General features: G+C 34.9%; 1 non-coding gene across 1 annotated transcript; it reads left to right on the top strand.

The window, feature by feature from the left end:
- Positions 1–296: 296 nt before the first annotated feature.
- LOC112753757 (small nucleolar RNA R71) lies at positions 297–404 on the top strand. The gene has a single exon (XR_003178126.1). It is a non-coding gene; the product is annotated as a small nucleolar RNA R71 (small nucleolar RNA).
- The last annotated feature ends 5951 nt before the right edge of the window (positions 405–6355 follow it).

The raw sequence follows: 6355 nt of genomic DNA, 5'->3' as shown, positions 1-6355 counted from the left end.
CAATCCATTCAGACTCTGAGAGATCATATTGACTTGTTGAGTCAATATTTTATTCTAAGCCAATATGGCATTCAGAGTATCAATTTCAAGAACTTCCTTCCTCTGAGGTGTCCCATTACTCACAGGATTCCTTTCAGAAGTGTACATGAACTGGTTATTGCAACCATGTCAATGAGTTTCTGAGCTTCTGCAGGCATTTTCTTTAGGTGAATGGATCCACCTGCAGAATGGTCCAGTGACATCTTTGATAGCTCAGACAGACCATCATAGAATATATCCAGGATGGTCCATTCTGAAAGCATGTCAGAAGGACACTTTTTGGTCAGTTCCTTGTATCTCTCCTAAGCTTCATAGAGGGATTCACCTTCTTTCTGTTTGAAGGTTTGAACATCCACTCTAAGCTTACTAAGCTTTTGAGGAGGAAAGAACTTGGCTAAGAAAGCCGTGACCAGCTTATCCCAAGAGTTCAGGCTATCTTTAGGTTGAGAATTCAACCATATTCTAGCTCTGTCTCTTACAGCAAACGGGAAAAGCATAAGCCTGTAGACCTCGGGATCAACCCCATTGGTCTTAACAGTGTCACAGATCTGCAAGAATTCAGTTAAGAACTGAAAAGGATCTTCTGATGGAAGTCTATGAAACTTGCAGTTCTGTTGCATCAGAGAAACTAATTGAGGCTTTAGCTCAAAATTGTTTGCTCCAATGGCATGGATTGAGATGCTTCTTCCATGTAAATTGGAATTTGGTGCAGTAAAGTCACCAAGCATCTTCCTTGCATTGTTATTATTTTCAGCCATGTCTCCTTCTTGTTCGAAAATTTTAGTAAAGTTCTCTTCAGAGTGTTGTGTTTTAGCTTCTCTTAGCTTCCTCTTTAGAGTCCTTTCAGGTTCCGGATCAGTTTCAACAAGAATGTTCTTGTCCTTGCTCCTGCTTATATGAAAAAGAAGGGAACAGAAAATAACAGGGATCCTCCTTGCCACAGTAGAGAGGTTCCTTTATGTGAGTAGAAGAGAAGAAAAAGAATTCGAACACAGAAAGAGGGAGAGGGTTCGAATTTTTAAATGAAGAGAAGTGTTAGTAAATAAATAAAATAATTAGAAAGAGATGAGGGGGAGAGAATTTCGAAAATTAAATAACCTAAAATAAAAGTATTTTTGTTTTTAATTTAAAATTAAAGTTAGAATTCGAAAATTAAAAAGAAAAATGAAATTGAATTAAATTAAAGTTTAAAACAATTAGTTAATTAAAAAGGAGTTTTGAAAAAGATGGAAGGGATTTTCGAAAATTATAAAGAGAGAGTTAGTTAGGTAATTTTGAAAAAGATATGATTGAAATAGTAACTTTTAAGATCAAACAAAAAGTCAAGTAGTTAATTGAAAAAGATTTGAAAATCAATTTTTGAAAAGATAAGAAGTTAGAAAAGATTTTGAAATTGATTTTGAAAAAGATGTGATTGAAACTTATTTTGAAAAATATTTGAAAAAGAAATTTAAAAAGATTTGATTTTTAAAATCAAAGTTGATTACTTGACTAACAAGAAACTAAAAATATATGATTCTAGAGTTTAAAGATTGAACCTTTCTTACTAGGCAAGTAACAAACTTAAAAATTTTTGAATCAATCACATTAATGGTTAGTAAAGATTTTGAAATTATGAACAAGATAAGAAAAAGATTTTTGAAAATCAACTTGAAATTTTCGAAAATCATAAAAGAAAAAATGAAAAAGATTTGATTTTTGAAAAAGATTTGAAAAAGATAGAATTTTTAAATTGAAAAATTGACTTGACTCATAAGAAACAACTAAATTTTAAAAAAGTTTTGAAAAAGTCAACTCAAATTTTCAAAAATTTATGAGAGAAAAAGGGAAAGATATTTTTTTTTATGAAGAAAGAGAAAAACAACAAAAAGACTCCAAACATGAAAATTATGAATCAAAACATACAATGCATGCAAGAACACTATGAATGTCAAGATGAACACCAAGAACACTTTGAATGTCAAGATGAACACCAAGAACTTATTTTTGAAAATTTTTAATAAAAGAAAAACATGCAAGACACCAAACTTAAAAATTTTTAATATTGAGACACTAACAAATTGAAAATGCATATGAGAAACAAGAAAAGATGCACAACAAGAAAATGCAAAGATCAAACAAGAAGACTTGTCAAGAACAACTTGAAAATCATGAAGAACACATGCATGAGTTTTCGAAAAATGCACAAATTTTAAGAACATGCAATTAACACCAAACTTATGACTTGACACTAGATTCAAGCAAGAAACATCAAATTATTTTTGGTTTTATGATTTTATTAATTTTTTTTTGGATATTTTTCAAAAATTATTTTGGGAAAAACGAAAAAGAAGAAATTTTTTTTTGTATTATTTTTGAAAATAAGAAATAAAAAAGCTTTAAAATAAAATAAAATTACCTAATCTGAGCAACAAGATGAACCGTCAGTTGTCCAAACTCGAACAATCCCCGGCAACGACGCCAAAAACTTGGTGCGCAGAAGTTGTGATCATCAACAATGGCGCCAAAGACTTGGTGCTCTCAAACGTGAATCACACTTTGTCACAACTTCGCACAACTAACCAGCAAGTGCACTGGGTCGTCCAAGTAATAAACCTTACGTGAGTAAGGGTCGATCCCACGGAGATTGTCGGCCTGAAGCAAGCTATGGTCACCTTGTAAATCTCAGTCAGGCGGATTCAAATGGTTATGGTGAATTGATAATAAATATAAATAAAATATAAACTAGGATAGAGATACTTATGTAATTCATTGGTGAGAATTTCAGATAAGCGTATAGAGATGCTTTCATTCCTCCTGAACCTCTGCTTTCCTGCTGTCTTCATCCAATTATTCCTACTCCCTACCATGGCAAGTTGTATGTTGGCATCACTGTTGTCAATGGCTACATCCCGTCCTCTCTGTGAAAATGGTCCAATGCGCTGTCACTGCATAGCTAATTATCTGTCGGTTCTCGATCATGCTGGAATAGGATTTACTATCCTTTTGCGTCTGTCACTACGCCCAGCACTCGCGAGTTTGAAGCTCGTCATAGCCATCCCTTCCCAGATCCTACTCGGAATACCACAGACAAGGTTTAGACTTTCCGGATCTCAGGAATGGCCGTCTATGGGTTCTAACTTATACCACGAAGATTCTAATATCTCGGACTCGGTCCTCTGTATTAGATATCTAAGAGATATTCATTCTAGCTTGTTTGCATGTAGAACGGAAGTGTTTGTCAGGCACGCGTTCGTAAGTGAGAATGATGATGAGCGTCACATAATCATCACATTCATCATGTTCTTGGGTGCGAATGAACATCTTAGAATAGGAATAAGCTTGAATTGAATAGAAAAACAATAGTACTTTGCATTAATTCATGAGAAACAGCAGAGCTCCACACCTTAATCTATGGTGTGTAGAAACTCTACTGTTGAAAATACATAAGTGATGAAGGTTCAGGCATGGCCAAATGGCCAGCCCCCATAAAGGTCTAAGATAGCATAAAACTGATCAAAGATGTCTAATACAATAGTAAAGGGTCCTATTTATATCAGACTAGTTACTAGGGTTTACAAAAATGAGTAAATGATGCAGAAATCCACTTCTGCGGCCCACTTGGTGTGTGCTTGGGCTGAGCATTGAGCTTTACACGTGTAGAGGCTTTTTTTGGAGTTGAACGCCAGTTTGTAAGTTTCTAGCGTTTAACTCTACTTTGCAACCTGTTTCTGGCGTTTAACTCCAGAATGCAACATGGAACTGGCGTTGAGCGCCAGTTTGCATCATCTAAACTCGGGCAAAGTATGGACTATTATAAATTGCTGGAAAGCCCTGGATGTCTACTTTCCAACGCAATTTAGAGCGCGCAATTTGGAGTTCTGTAGCTCCAGAAAATCCACTTTGAGTGCAGGAAGGTCAAAATCCAACAGCATATGCAGTCCTTCTTCAACCTCTGAATCTGATTTTTGCTCAAGTCCCTCAATTTCAGCCAGAAAATACCTGAAATCATAGAAAAATATACAAACTCATATTAAAGTCCAGAAATGTGATTTTTATTTAAAAACTAATAAAATTATACTAAAAACTAACTAAATCATACTAAAAACTATGTAAAAACAATGCCAAAAAGCGTATAAATTATCCGCTCATCAGCATGCTACAATCACAAAAGAAATTCAAATGATTGATGCTTCTATCTAGCTCATTTTATGAAATCTTTTTCTTTATGTTCCTTCCTTGAAGAAAGCTTTTCATTCTTTTCTTAGCTTAAGTTTTTGGGTGCTTTGCACCATGTTGAACGCTACGACTCTAAATGCTTTGTTTTCAAGTATTACCACTTGATACATATGCACCACAAGCATTTAATTAGAGGACTCTTTAAGCTTATTTGTTTCTTTTATTTACTCTCTAATCATTGATACTCAGAGCCTTGAGTTTTGAAGGAATTCTTTTGCACTTGAGTCTAGCCTTGACTCTAAGTGTTTTGTTTTCAAGCTTTTTTCTTGATACATAAACACCACAAGTACTTAACAATTGAATTGTCATTAGTACTCAGAGCCTTCAGCTTTTTCATTCTTTCCCTTTTCTTTTCTTGCCTTATTTGCATTTACTTCTTCAAGGTTTTCATGATTTCAAAAATTTCATAAAATGTCCTAGATGAAAATTTCAATTAAACAAATTCAAATTCAATTGAGCAACAATAGTCATGCTAGCTTCCCAATACTTATAAGCTCATGCTAAATTCTTCTTTAATTACCTTGTTTGTTTATGATCATGATTATTTGATTACTTTGACTCACAAAATTCAAGATGGTAGTCATAATATCACAGCAGCATGTTACAATTTCAAAATTCAAGCTATGCTTATTTACAAGGAGCAATCACACATGCATATAAAAGAATGAAAGAAAATCATGCAATTTAAAGTACTGGTAACAAATAAGAGGAAAATAAACTTTACCACCTTGTAGTTCATCTTCATTGTTGTTGTCACTTTCCTCCTATTCTTCCCCTTCCCACACCAAACTTAGAATGCTTGCTTATCTTCAAGCAATAATTAAAACAGTGGTAATGCGGTCTATGATGGATCATGAGTGTCTTACACAATGAAATGTGAGTAATGCATGTGCTTAAGCAAAATTAAGGATACAATAAAGGCACAAAAAAGAAAATAGAGACAATATGATTGCATTAACAAGTGGGGTGTGCATGATACATTGCATGAAAGATAAGTGGCAACACCAAATTTAGTGTGACACTTTTATTTTAGAATAATACAAGTACCCAGTGAAGATTGAAAATCAAATGGTTGCTTGGCAACACCAAACTTAGAATGCAATTATATGCCAAATTATTGAAAATAGACAAAGCAAAGAAAGGAATTGTTACCTACGGTTGGGTAGCCTCCCAACAAGCGCTCTTTTAATGTCATTAGCTTGATATGTTGTTCTCAACTTTCTTCCTCTTCTTCCAATTTGTTAAGAGGAATGACATCAGAGGGAGAGAAGAGCCAGTCAGTGTCCCCTGTCTTGGCCTCTGCCCAATAAGCTTCCTTTTGTTATTTGCTTGATTGAACTTACTTGTTGGATCAGGGATTAGATTGCTTGTGTTTGAGCTTTTCTTCTTCATGGATATAGTTAATTGTAGCTCGGTCACAATCCTCTCTTCGGTGATCTTGTTGGTTGCCTTCACTTCTTGGATATCAAGACTTGAGTGTTGCGTGATGGTTGGAGTAATTGAGACAAGAACAATCCATTGGGAGCGGACACTGAAGGTTCCAAGCAAGTACGAGGCGATTATCTATGAGTATATTGCCTCGCTTCATTGGGGATTTCTTGAGCAAAACCCAATCGACGAAGTTAATGAATCCATGGTGCGGGAATTCTATGCGAACTACCAAGCTTGGGAAGAGGAGTCGGTATTCCTATGAGGGAAGATGTTGGACACTTCCAACAAGGCTCTAGAAACTATTCTGAAGATTCCCCACATTCTGCCTGAAAATGATGAGTATTTGATGAGCGGATAATTTATACGCTTTTTGGTATTGTTTTTAGTATGTTTTTAGTAGAATCTAGTTACTTTTAGGGATGTTTTCATTAGTTTTTATGTTAAATTCACATTTCTGGACTTTACTATGAGTTTGTGTGTTTTTCTGTGATTTCAGGTATTTTCTGGCTGAAATTGAGGGACTTGAGCAAAAATCAGATTCAGAGGTTGAAGAAGGACTGCTGATGTTGTTGGATTCTGATCTCCCTGCACTCAAAGTGGATTTTCTGGAGATACAGAACTCAAAATGGCGCGCTTCCAATTGCGTTGGAAAGTAGACATCCAGGGC

The sequence above is a fragment of the Arachis hypogaea genome, chromosome 15 (assembly GCF_003086295.3).
Source record: "Arachis hypogaea cultivar Tifrunner chromosome 15, arahy.Tifrunner.gnm2.J5K5, whole genome shotgun sequence".
NCBI lineage: Eukaryota > Viridiplantae > Streptophyta > Magnoliopsida > Fabales > Fabaceae > Arachis > Arachis hypogaea.
The sequence above is the reverse complement of the archived record's forward strand: the minus strand, read 5'-3'. Positions and strand labels throughout refer to the sequence as shown.